The sequence below is a fragment of the Apodemus sylvaticus genome, chromosome 4 (assembly GCF_947179515.1).
Source record: "Apodemus sylvaticus chromosome 4, mApoSyl1.1, whole genome shotgun sequence".
In the NCBI taxonomy this organism is placed as follows: Eukaryota; Metazoa; Chordata; class Mammalia; order Rodentia; family Muridae; genus Apodemus; species Apodemus sylvaticus.
The window spans coordinates 82,687,460-82,702,005 of NC_067475.1; the positions used below are offsets into that span (position 1 = coordinate 82,687,460).

The 14,546-nt window shown below is 39.3% G+C and overlaps 1 protein-coding gene across 14 annotated transcripts in view; it reads right to left on the reverse strand.

Moving 5' to 3' along the window:
- Positions 1 to 14,546, reverse strand: part of Fbxw7 (F-box and WD repeat domain containing 7) — a 162,913-nt gene that overhangs the window by 48,255 nt on the left and 100,112 nt on the right. The gene's annotated exons all lie outside the window — the stretch shown is intronic.

Genomic DNA, 14,546 nt, shown 5'->3' on the forward strand with positions numbered 1-14,546 from the left:
GAGATTATTAATAGCAGTACACTTTGGGAGAGGCCGCCATTAATACTGTAAAAATATCTCACTAAAATCCAGGAGTGTAAGAGTATAATGTGACATAAAAACCAAGGCATCTATCAGAAGACCAGCAATAAGCAGACAATGTTGAATCAGAAAGACATTTTTTAAAATCACACATGTGGAAAATCTATTTGGACAAAGACACAGAAACATAGCTACGAGAAGAATAAAAAATCCTTACAGTTGGAAATAATACAGGTGACAAGTCTCTGGCAAAGGTCCTTTTCCACAAACAAAGATGATCACTATGAACAAATAATTTTAGATTTATCTTCATGTTTTCTTCATGGAGTACGATAATATGACTTAATGGAACAGACATCACCTAAGTATAATGTCCATAAAATGTAAGAATAAATAGGTTTGAGATTATCTCTGTATGTTTTATAATAAGGTTAGATGGGCCCTGTGGTATTTTAAAATTGGTACAATTTTCTGGAACATAATTCATTATTATCCACTAAGAACAGAATAAAGTTAATTCTTTACCAAGTAATTCTACATCTACAAATCTGTGCATAATAGTATGATGAAAAATTTTTTGTATATACATGGCCAAAGCCTGTCACTATTTAAATTAACAATCGTAAAAGAATCACGGTACATTCATGTGGCACTCACAGTCTTGGAGAAACACAAGCAGCAATACATTAAGAATGATTCTAACTGCCAATTTTGCGTAAAAATAATTAAATATTTAAAATTATTGGTTTGGTTGTTTCTGAGCAGTAGAATTACTAACAATTTAGGAAATTGTAAAGAAAATCTTTTATTTTGCATATAATAAGCATGTCCTATTTTTGAGATGTAAGTTATTAAAAGAAAATAAAATTTACTACATAAGCTATTCAATTCAGATAATTTGGGAAGATATTACATTTCTAAATTCAGAATGGTAGTGATTTATACTTTTGCTTTACCAACAAAGGCCCTCATGATTGTGGTATAGTTTTTAGTAACACGAAAAATCTCTATACATATGAAGATTTTACTACAAACAGAATCTTTAGAGACATCCTTCCTAAAAACAAAACAAAAAATAAACAAACAAAAACCCAATACATTTTCTTAATAATTGTGGCAGACCTTTTCTGAAAAATTAACAAGTCCACTAAAAGAACAAGATTAAAATGGCTCAATGACTAAGAAAAAATCCAAACCCTAAATAATGTTGCTGAAGAGGTGCTGTGTCACTTTGTCCTTGTCCAAAGCACTGATTGAGGCCGCGGACGGGAAGGACAGTGCGCCAGCGTGAGGGAGACCTGTTTCAACGGCAGCCATCTGAACTCAGCTGATTAGGTATAATCCCTGGCTAACAAGGCAACAAAAAACAATCCAGCTGGTGACAAAAACATTTCAAGATTTTAATAAGTAAAACTGTCTTATAATGTGCAGCTTAAGTTAAAATCTTGAAGGTGATTTAAACAAGACATTTTAAGATTACAAATGCATTGTGCTTTAAAAATGTATGTTAGTTGATGCTTTGAAATATTAAGTATTTTCCCTCAGAGAAATAAATTTTACCATAATATGCTCCCACACTTCTCTTCCAAACCTACTTATCACAGTAGCTGAGAAGTGTCAAGCATGTCAGGAAAAGGTGTGTGTAGAGCACAGAGAAGGTAGTAAGGACAGCAGGTAAGATCGCATCTCAGAACCACCATGAAAACTGGGAGAGCTTACCTGTTTTAGTCTCTGTTCCCAGGTCTACAGTATTCAGTTCACATTTAAGTCGTTAAGGACCAAAATGGTTCAAAATAAATAAATTAATTAAAAAAAAAATCCAGTAGTGCAGTAGCTAGGCTACCTATTGGGCTCTTTAAAATCAAACATGGTGGTACATACAACAAAAGCCTGGTACTAGTAAGAGCGAGGCAGAAGAATTTCTAGTTCAAAGCCAGCCTGAAATACACAGTAAGACCGTCTCAAAACATAAACACAAATGAACAACAGAAAAGGACCGTGAGTCCTTTCCCACACTCAACTGCCTGTGCCCAAGCACTAACGCACTCAGTCTCCCAAGGCGAACAAGCACACCAGATGTTTAAGAACCTGATCTAAACCAACAACTGCATCTCAAAATAGTAGCACTTAAGAGTAATTCTACATTAGTCTAGATACTTGCGTGTTCCAAAGCTGAAATGAGTGAGATTTATACATTCTACTATTAACTGTAAGAATGGTTCTCTTCTAATGTACTAACTATAAGATTCACCAATATTTCTTTTAGTAAAAAGAAAAACCAATTCTGCATTCTTGTTTTAGATGTGTCCAAAAATGTAGAAAAATAAGGAAACTGGAATTTTAGAATGTTACTGATGTTACTATCATAATTAAAAGCATTCCAGTTTCAAGGAAAAGTAAAGCAACTCATACAGCATTTTTGTTCTTCCAAAGGATAATCAGAGCTTCTTAAAATTACAAGTTAAACCCCCAAACCTCATTGATATTAAGAATTACCTATAGAGTTTATCTTTTAAGATTACTTTTACAGGTGTGTGTGTGTGTGTGTGTGTGTGTGTGTGTGTGTGTGTGAGGGGGGGGGGGAATCTCAGAATTTGAAGACCAGTAGAGGGTGCCAGTGGGGCAGGAACTACAGGTAGGCTGCAAGCCATCTGATGTGTGGGGACCAAAGTTGCAGCCACTATTATGAGAGCAGTCTGCACCATTAACAGAGCCCCCCCACCCCCCACTCCAGTCCCCTACAGAGCTGATTTTTACAAAATATCCTACCTAATGGTTTCCTCAATGCTAAAGTACTTTAACTCAATAGTGACTGATCAGCAACTAATTTTTTTTTTCAAGACAGGGTTTTTCCATATAACCCTGGCTGTCCTGGAACTCACTCTGTAGACCAGGCTGTCCTGGAACTCAGAAATCCGCCTGCCTCTACTTCCCAGAGTCCTGGGATTACAGGCGTGTGCCACCACCACCCGGCTAATTTGTTATTTATTTACTGTTACAAAAAAAACAAACTTTAATGCTCACACATGTTAGGTGAAGGCCTAGAAAAACTGATAAATTAGACTACCCACATAGTTGTGATACTTTGATAAGATAAACGCATTTTCTTTTAACAAAAAAAAAAAAGAGTAAGAGATGAAAGTTAAAACTGTAGCTATAACTATTGTTACAAAGAATTTCCCACAGTTACCATCCTGTCATGCTTTCGATTCTGTTCAAACATTATCCCACAAACACCAACTGAGTCAGCACCTATGGAAGGGACATGATGCTCTCCAAAATATCTGGCATAAAATATGATCAAACTATATGGCATTTCAGAAAAATTCTCTCATAAACACTTAAAATCTGTCATACTAAACTAACAAAGATAACAGAAATCCAAGTAATGAAATGTGGGAAGAGAAGGCCCCCTGTGTGGGAAGAGAAGGTCCCCTACATTTTGATGTTTCCAGGAGTCAGAGGCAATGAGCCATGCCATAGTCAACATTGTTTTTAGAAAAAAAAACCTGGACATACTGATTAAAAGAGTACTTCAAATCTTTAGCTATGTTCCTAACTTTTAATTTTCGAGTACAACTTTTATTTCCATACTTAGTTGTATCATGGCATTGCAGCTGTATGGCTATAACTTAGCATAGTAACCTAGAAAAGGCAGAGCAGTGACCTCAGAAATCTGCAGGACCCCTCAAGGTCCTCCATAACTCTTCCTCCAGAGTCAGCTTCTGTGGAGTTCCAGATAAAATGCACTGTGACACAAAGTCTCCTGCAGACCAAAGCTCCCTACATTCCTTACAGAATGAGAACAGATAGGAGAACAACACTAACTTGGTTATTAACACTTGAATTGTTTAACAGGTTTTTATGTTTGCTAATTGTTGTCTTTTAAACTTATTTGTGTTGGTATTTTCTTTTACAGAAGGAGCAAACTAATCACTTATTTTACGAATGACATTACAGCTGTCAGAAGCCTCTTGTAAAATCTCAAATGCGAGCAGTGACCTCAGTACACAGCAGCTTTCAAACTGACAGGTGACAGACAAGGAAACCATGAAGACAGAACAAATAGAAAAGGGAGAAGAGAAGAAACAGGAAAAGAGAGCACTTTGGGTTCTAGTTTCAAAATTCAGAAGACATTGTTTTAACTTCATTTTCCAACATGGCTGCCACTTATTCAGAAAGAAGTTGCAATCACTCAAAAGGAACTAAGCTAATTAGAAAAAAATTACAAAGCTTACTTATGTGTCAGTAAATATCTCTATATAGACAAAACTAGTTTTCTAGTGATATAGATTATTCTCCTTGTCTCCTTCAGTTAAGAGAAAAAGTAACTGTAAGATATATAAGATACAGACAACACTGATTAAACAAGTTCTCATTTACTTCCAAAGAAACAGACAGACAGACAAAGACACACAGACACACTTGTGTGTTCGGGCCTACTGTGTTCAGGATCATAAATGTATTTCATATCTATAAACACATCACTCTGGTAAATAATTCAAAATGGCAATATTAGCAAAGTCAGAAGAAACGCATATTGCTAATACTACAGCTTCAGTGGGTCATACTGACAAACATCCTTGGATTTTAGGTTGATTATACATTAACAATAGTTCGGCAAAATCTGAGTTAGTTCGGGATGGCTATATATAAACTATATCAGAGAAGAGTGCTACTTCTGTTTCAGCAAAACAAGTGACATCTCCTTTAACTTATGAAGTTTTAATTCATGAAACAGCTTGTAAAACTAACCCAGCTTTACAGGCCCAAGAAGCATAAGAACCTGCCCGGAGTGCTCTTTGCCCTAGATGTTGCATTTCCCACATGAAAGGAATATACCAACAATAATTTTGGCTTCTCATCAAAAAAATAAATAAAAGCTACAAAATTAAGGTTCTAATATTTATCAGCATATTCCAAGGCATATCGTTTTCACATTTACCAATTTGAAATAAGTTTATAGAATTCTACCCCTGCCAGCTTGCTATGCAAGTTTTCCCTGGCCACACAACACATTATTAGCTCTCCTCACAAATACACACAGGCATTCTGAAGCAGTGCTTTAGGAAGAGAAATAGCACTTAAATAAATGTTCACACTTTCAAGTGTTACAGACTTACCCGTCTTCGACAAAAGGGCAGGCCCTGGGCAATGATGCTAATGCTAAATATCTTCATCACAGTCTGATGTGGCAGGGGCTCTTTTGCACTTTTAAGATCAACAGGAACCAAGCCATGGTCCACAGGAGCTTTTCCAGGTTTAGACATTTTAAACTCCCCTTGCTCGACGAACACTCTCTACATGTACTACAAGCACATTACTAAAGCAGTCACCACCAAACCGAAAGAATGACTAGTGGTTTTAAAAGGCTGAGAACCCAGGGCCTGCTGCCGCTTTTGTCTTCCAACCTTCTCTTCGGAGTGTCCTGACCTGCCTGAGGCTTGGTGAAGTGCAAACTGTCCTAGAATAGCCAGGAATTATAAACTCCTGAAGTGAGCGCTCCTGCTCCTGCCAGTCAAACAGCTGGTGAGCTCCCACAGCAAGTGAGCAGTGCAGACAGGAGCAGAGCAGGGCAGTGCTGGGCTGCAGGGTCCTGGGAGGGCTCCAACTAAACAACCAAGGCGCTCCCTACAGCGTGGAAAGTAAGAATTCCTTTACAAAAGTCAACACACACACAATTCTATCTTCTCTTAAGTCTTCCTTTCTTAAATGCCACCGTAAGTATCTGAAGAATGCTTCGAGTCAATTCAAATTTAAAGAGTGTTTATGCATGTTGAAAACAACATGCTTGTCAGGCAGTAGTGGCGCATGCTTGTAATCCCAGCACTTGGGAGGCAGAGGCAGGCGGATTCTGAGTTCAAGGCCGGCCTGGTCTACAGAGTGAGTTCCAGGACAGCCAGGGCTACACAGAGAAACCCTGTCTGGGGGGGTGGGGGGGGGGGCGAAGGAGGAAAAAAGGAAAAAAAAAAAAAACAACCCTGCTTGTTCAGCCTCCTCTGCCTCAGGAATGACCTTGAACTGGTGGACCCCCTCCTCTCACTCCCAAGTGCTAGATGTGCAGGGTGAGCCGCCTTGTTTGACTTCTTCCTCCAGCCTGCATCAGCCTCATCTTCTCAAGTGTCTGTCATGGGCTTTTTTCCCTTTCCTTATAGGTTCTTTATCTCATGCTCCCCAAGACAGTAAATAAACCCTACCTCTCTCTAGCTATTAATAACCTTGAATCATCACTAGAGATTACCAATCTCAATTCTTCTGTAATTCTGAAATAGTCCCTGAGTCTATTATAATAGCTGCATAACTGACTGGGGGCACGTAAATTGTTTATTATTTATAAAATAAACCATGATAGGCATGATCACAGTCAGATGTTACTTCTTAACAGGAACATGTTCTAAGAAACCCAAGGAGTGTGTGCACATTATCAAGTACCCTGACACAGAGGTAACTGAGATGTTGGATGGTGGGTGGGGATTCGTAGTGCTTAATTCTTTCAGCGTATCAGAAATACGCTTAATTCCTAAGCCACAGAGAAGGACTGGGCTATAACATTACTTTTAAAGAGCTTTCAACTGCTTCCAAATGCCCAAGGTAAACCTGGGAGGCAAAGACTCTACCTGAAAGTATTCCCAAACTATTAGCTGCAGCATAATCTTAAATATTTCCTTAAACTAACCACTCAGACTGACCTCAACCCTGCAGTCAGGAATGACCTTGAGCGGGTGATCCTCCTGCCTCTAACTCCCAAGTGCTACAAGTACAGGGTGAGCTACCTTATCTGGCTTCTCCCCCAGCCATCTCACCCTGAAAAGATCAATCTGACTCTATAAGTAGACTAATGAAAAGAAAAGATAGTTTGTAAATGAGAAATATTCCTAGCCTGATTATGATGTAATATTCTTAAACGAGGTCTTTCTCTCTAATATCAAATTTGAAATGTAGTTTAAAATGCAAACTCACTGGCAGCACTAGGGGAACTGCAATGATGAAAAACACTGATACTGCTGTGGAAAGTGGTTTGTCAGTTCCCCAAACCTTATGCAGGGTCAACAGGTCACTCCGCATTTTCACTTCTCAACAGAGACGGACGGACAGGCAGGCAGGCAGGCAGACAGACGGACGGACACACACACACACACACACACACACACACACGCTTTAGAACTTGGCTAGAAGTACTGATTGTAGCAGCATTTATTCGCAACAATCACAATGTGGAAATAAACCAAGTAAGCAAAGTGCTATGCACACACAATTGGATGCTGTTTTGCCTTCAAAAAGAAAATTCCAGCCTTGACACATCATTGAAAGTTGAGGTTATCATACTAAGTAAAAGAAGTGCATATAAAAGAGACAGGTGTAGCATGACTCTACTTATACTCAAATTCTTATGCAAGGTGTGGGAAGAGTTCAGTTCAGAGACAGAAAGCACAAGGGTGGTCCCCAAAGGTGTGGAGTTAAGTATGTTTAACTGCTACAGAGTTTCAGGGGGAAAAATGGGAGAGTTCTAGAGAGGGAAGGTGGTAACTGCTATGCCATACTCTGAGTGTACTTAATGTCACTGAAAGATACATGAACAGGGTAAAAACATTACTTCTCATGCTAGACCTGTTCAACTACAGCAGTAAGATTAAAAAGTAAATGATAGTAAAATACAACAACAGTCCTTAACGCTGGGACTAAAGACTTGGCTCAGGGGATTTCAGAGTTCTTGCTGTTCAAACCTGAGGACCCGAGTATGAAGCTTTGTAGCCACCCACAAAAAAAAAAAAAAAAAAAGCTGGGGTCCCGTGAGTCTGTAACTGTTCTGCAGGAGACAGGACTGAGACAGGAGGACCCCTGGGGACTGTTAGCCTCTACCTAGCTCCAAGAGACTGTCTTGTATCTCAAGGAGATAAGGCAAGGGTGACTGCACAGGACACCCAGGGTCGTCCTCTGTCCTCTGCATGGGAGTCCACAGCACAGACACCCACATACATCCAAATATAGGTACACATACGCTCATTTTCTTACAAAAGAACTTATGAAGGGCAATGATCACAGTCACATGTCACTTCTAAACAAGGACATGCTCTAAGAAATACATGGCAGTACATGCACAACATTATTCCCCAACAAAGATCCTGGGTTAGGGCAAAGGAAAGACAGCATAAGGACACTGGAAATCTATAAACTAGTAAGGCTGAGGTGGGGGCTATAACTGATATTTAGGAGAAATGTGTCTATGGTCCCACCAGCCTCTCCAGAAGAAATGCCACCATCTCCCCATCTGTGTCTGTCCTTTGATGCTCACTTTATTCTCTAGAGGAAGACTGACATTTTGTTTATATAATTATAACCTTCATTCATATTTTGTCTGTCTCCTTAGAATAGCCCTTTTGCTAATGTATCTATCCCTAGATATAATCACTACCTATTTTGCTAATAATATTACAATATAATTTTATACACATTGAGATATTTATTCTTAAAACAATTTATTTCAGTGAAAATCTCTAAAAACAATGAGTACTAATTCTTTTCAGCACTACAGGGAAGATATCATTTAAACTAAATGATATGTCTATACTTGAACAAAAACAAATATGAAAGAGGGTGGTATATTCTGTGAGATTAACCTTTATTTTGCATAAAAAAACATATCAAACAGGCCAGTTGCAGTTTAATTTTTCCTTAGTCCACTGATTAATTAGGTAGCACAATAAACACTGTCTGTACTCACATCTACACGGAAAAGCCTCAAAGACCTGTAATGCCACATGGTTTACATGATGTTCTTTTAAGATCTAGATTCCCAGATCCAGACAATCTATTCGATCTTAAGTCTCTTGTAAGTGGTGAAGGAGGATGGGAATTTAAAGGAGCTGGGACAGGGAGAAACTTTAAGTGAACATAAAGTTCCTTAGTTCCTAAAGGAGTTAACAATTATTATGAAGGAAAAAGGAGCTTTCTATGTCCCTGTGATTATTTATGACAATAGAAAAACACAGGAGAGAAAGTGAACACTATTGTATATTAGAAACCATATTTTCTGAAGCACCAAGCGGCAGCATTCTAAACTTTTTTAAATTGGTAAATAGCTGCCCTCAACTGGACGGTCAGAGCACTGCAACTCTAAGGATAAAGACTAAAGATAGCTCTTTAGTGATGATCAAGGAGAGCTCCTAACTTCCAAGTGTCCATGCTTTCAGAAACTCTCATTTCTAAAGCCACGTTGCCAATCTAGAATGGAAATGTAGAGGGTATCAAACACTGCAAGTGTACAAGAAACCCCGATCAACGAAGGGCAACCTGAACGACGTGGAGCATCACAACCACTGACAAGGTGAGAGCCAGGGTCACGTGATTAGCTATTCAAGACAAGCACAGTCCATGAAGAGCACTGTGGACAGTGTACATGGCTCCTCAGCTATTAGCACAGAAGGCTGCTTTCTTTATATTGCCCAGGCTAGCCTCAAACTCCAGGTCTCGAGCAATCTTCTCTCCAGGGTCCTCTTGCCTCAGCCTCTACCACACAGTGGTCCTGGCCACTGCACCAGCCTTAAGAAACTGGTTTTGTGTAAGTTTTCACATTTTTTCCCAATGTGAAAAATTCTGGATCTCAGTATTAGTCAATGCTCCTGTGAACTTAAGCCACTTTTGTTAATATCACTCTGTTCTTGGTGAAATAGAAAATTCTAGATATTTAAAATTAACAGCACTACTAAAGTGAAATAAGTCAGAATAACTATTCTTCCAATATAGAACATAGTATTGTCAATCTGTGCTGAATCAATTTTCAGTCTTTCATAGCTTAGTGCCAAAGAGACAGGACTCTTACTATCGACCATTAAGAAATTTATGCATGAAAATGGAGGAAAAAACAAACAGGGAGCAGTCACGAACCAATAAATTGTCTGCTTGTATTAATAATATCTCAACTGTAGGAAAAAAATCAGCATAAGACTAAATTTTAACTATACTGTGTGGCCCCTATACCTTTAGTATTCATGAAACAAAATCAAATGGAAGAATTGTGTTTATGAAATTTAAAGTCCAGGCCGGGCAGTGATGGCACACACCTTTAATTCCAGCACATAGGAGGCAGAAGCAGGAGGATCTGTTTGAGTTGGAGGCCAGCCTGATCTACAAAGTGTGGTCCAGGATAGCCAGAGCTACACAGTGAGATCCAATCTTAAAAAACTAAACATGAGGGTGGGTGTGGGGGCTAAAGTCCGATCCAAAATGATTTCTAGAAAAGTTTGACACAACATTTAAATGCTCAGAGTGCTTGTCGGGAAGTATACAATTTCCAGTTACAGTTTCTAGGGCATCCCAGCATTACTAGGGTACTAGCAATGTTACAGTACTGAACTTCTCTGGTAAGTTTCAATATCTAAGCACATAGGAAAACGCTAAAGCACTAACCTCATAAGCAGACAGAAGCTTGGATTCTGAAGTAGTACAGAGTGTATATGGGTATTCTACAAATAGACCTGGCAGCTACAAATTCACAAACCCGCAGGGGTCACCTAACACCATCATAAATTTACATTACATTTTGTAACAGTAGTAAAATGATAGTTGTGAAGTAGCAATGGGAATAATTTTATGGTTGGGACTCACCACAGCACAATGAACTATATTAAAGGGTCCAAGATTTAGGAAAGTTGGGAACCACTGCTCTAGGCTAAATTATTCAAAGCTGATAGGCAACTGCACAGCACGCATAGAATATTAGGTGGATTTTAAACTTTAGGTTCAGTGCCACCCTGAACTGGGAACATGAAGCTGACCGCTTGCCACACACTTCAGATTCCCTAAAGAGAAGAATGGGACAGAAGACTGAGAGTGAAATTGTACAGTCTGGGGTGCATTAGTACTGTAGCTTTATTAGTCTCATGTACACGTCTCGTAAAGCTGTATTATCAATTAAGTGAGCCTTCACAAGTTAGTAAAGTTAGCTTTACATAACATATCCAAGGGCCAGCAACATAGGTTAGTGAAGAAAGAAAGGTGCTTGTTGCCAAACCTGACAAGCAAGGTTTGATCCCTAGGACCCAGATGGTAGCAAAGAACCAACTCTTAAAGGCTGTCCTTTAAGATAAAGGCTCACCTTCACGTATATGCCCTCCCCCTCGTAGGTAGGTAGGTAGGTAGGTAGGTAGGTAGATAGATAGATAGATAGATAGATAGATAGATAGATAGATAGATAGATGTGATTTATAGAAACTTTAAAATAGAATACATCTAAACAAAACTCAGTTCAATTCAGTAGTGTATTCTCTTTAAAAACAGGCAAGTATGACAATATCTTAGGTCGTGTTGTTGAGCTGTAAATAATGGAAAATGTTTTAACTGGAAAGAAAGTATAGATGTAATGAAAAGGTTTAAAAATTGACCAAAAGATAAAATTCAAGACATTAACACTACAATAAATTATATATTTTCTTCTCCTATCCACTATAATGACCTAGGCAATGACATACAAAGTGTATAGATAGATGATAGATTTAATTTTTCTAATGTAAGCTTTGAATTTTAATCCAATTTTGTGTCTATGAACTATTTACTTCAAAATAAACTTCTCATTCTTTTATCAGGCATTTAAAGAAATATTTGAGATTATAAACCAAAATCCAACTTTCAGATTAACTTTTCTGAGTCACAGTAGTGCCCAGTATTAAGTCCTCTGCAGGGTCTATAATATATTTTACTTCATGACTAAGTTTAACTCTCATGCTCCATGCCAGGCTATCCCAGCTGTTAAACTAGCCTTACACAGCTGCTCACCAAGAATTCAGCTGGTGATTAATATAGCTATACCTTTAAGTCAACTATGACAAAAATGGCATAGTAATTACAGGTATTTCAATCATGCAAGAATTCCAACCCCATGTGACAACAAAGAGCCTCAAACAACTTCATCTTCCACAGTATTCAAAATAAACACGTAAAGTCTGTCATTTAAATTGCTTTTATAAGCAAGCTTTAGCACAAATAACTCATCAACCTTTCAGCTATTTCTCCTGCAAAAGTCCTAAAGATTGTTTGCAGGCCAGGAAATCACGCTACTCTGTGCTTCTGGGGAGGTGGGTGGAAGATATGTGTGTACACACCTTTAAAATATAAATAAAATCATTTAATTATAAAATTTTTACTCTAAATACTTTAAACATACAGTCAAACTATAGAAAATAATTTAGTCTTTCATTCCTAGATAAACTGACAAGTCTCATAAATCTCAACATTAATTTTATAGCAGATGTCTGAGTTTTCAATTCTTCAATAAGTAAAATACTTATTGTATTTAAAAAAAGATAAATTAACTCAACTTCTACAATCCCAAATGTGCTTGTATAGAAAGACCTTGAAAGTTAGAAGGAAGAAGTGAGAGGCTATAGAGATCCAGCAGCTCAGCTGGGTGCCTGCCCTGCACACAAGGGGACCCTGAATTCAACACCCAACTCCCACGCTCACATTCATATGCTTGGTGGGTCCAAGCACCTAAAATCCTAGTGTGTCCGAGTGGAGGGAGAAGGCAGACTAGCAAACCTCAGGTGCAGCGAGTGGCCTGAGATGGAGAGTAATTAAGACACCAGCTATCCATCTCTAGCCTCTACATAAGAAAAGGCCAGCAGGAAGGAGACCATAGTAGATATCACAACATCCTATAGCATATACTTTCTCAAAGACGATCACTATGGTATTCCTGTCTTCAGGAAAAAAAATTCCTTTTTGCAGTAGGACCCTAATACTGCTTACTCTGAAGGGTGTAGACCACATCCTCTTCACTTAAAAAAAATGGGCAGACACTTCTGTTTAAAAGGAACATCCTGTGACTACTTAGGCTGTCAGAAAGGGAGGGGAGGGAGTGAGGGAGGGGGATAGGAGCGGGAGAGGGAGAGAATAGGGAGGGGGGAAAGGGTAGGAGAGGGGAGGGGAGAAGAGAGGGCGGAGGGAGGGGAAGGAAGAAGAAAGGGGAGGGGGAGGGGAGGGGAGGGGAGGAGGGGAGGGGAGGGGAGGGGAGGGGAGGGGAGGGGAGGGGAGGGGAGGGGGAGGGGAGGGGAGGGGAGGGGAGGGGAGGGGAGGGGAGGGGAGGGGAGGGGAGGGGAGGGGAGGGGAGGGGAGGGGAGGGGAGGGGAGGGGAGGGGAGGGGAGGGGAGGGGAGAGGAGAGGAGAGGAGAGGAGAGGAGAGGAGAGGAGAGGAGAGGAGAGGAGAGGAGAGGAGAGGAGAGGAGGAGAGGAGAGAAAAAAGCTCAGCTTGCTTTTCACACTTATGTGCTGTTTTCAAGTGACCTGTGGTCATGGACTAAAGCTCAAGGCAGCTCAGGTAAAAGACTGAATGATGAGAAGGTGACTAACCAGCCTCTGATGACTCAGACCCACTGCTTCACCTCATGCTGCACTCTGACTTGGACAAGCAGAATGTCCACTGTGCGGGTGGATAACAAAATCTACATAAAATAACAAAATCTGCATAAAAGTAAAGGGCGCCGAGTGTGCAGCCTCATTGTGCTATGGCAACTACAAAGCCTTCACAGAGAAATGGCACCTACATGGTCTTCACTATACTATGGCATCTATGGAGTCTTTCCAAAGAGTGTTTATTTCAATTTTTAAACACAGTGGGAAGGACAAAAGGTGATCTAAGATGAAAGGATTAGTTGCTATTCTGAGGGTGGAAAATACTGGTAACAATTTCCCACTTTGATAACTACTAAAAATGAGCCAATTTAGCAAGACTTCAGCTATTTTCAAAATAAAATATAAAACTATAGAAAATGCCATGAACTCATGGATTTCACCAGAGTTACTTTAATGTAAGAATAAGAAAATGAGCTCACTTTTAAATTTCCTATCATCACACTTCAACTTTATTTCATGAATACTTAACTGACCACACAGTAGTAGACAGGCAAAAATAAAATTAGTATGAACACTTAGGCCTTCTCCAGCAAGCATGCAGCAGAACAGAACCTGCAGGTGTAGCAATGGACTCCTCCCAGTTCCTGCACTCACTCATCACAAGCACAACCTAGGTTCTCATTTCTTCTCAACAGTTCCAATTGGCCCCAAGCTTATCAATATTTTCTTTTATGTTCCAAATTCTTCCTAGTTTCAGCATTAAGCAATTAATTGCAGAAAGAATACTCCACAGTTAGTACTAAAAAAACTTAAACAGCCTACAGTTCAACTCCAAGCTAAATGCCATAATCATTTTAGGCAAAAGTCAATGGAATAGTTTCAATTCACCAGACAATCTCTTAGAAACCCACAATGCTTTGCATAACATGCCAACAAGCTAGCTTTAGCACAGACCTGAAACTTTGAAATAATTGACATTATGAAATATAATCAGCTAATAGCTGCTGAAGACTCCCAGTACTTGTCCTGGCTACCTTTCAGGCCTCAATAAACACCCTCAGTAATACTATGTGATAGGTACTACCACCATTCTTAATATCACTAGAGAGTTAACATTTTGTCCTTGACTAGCTATCTAACTGTAAAGATTAGTGTCTCCTGTTACTTGTGCACCTTAA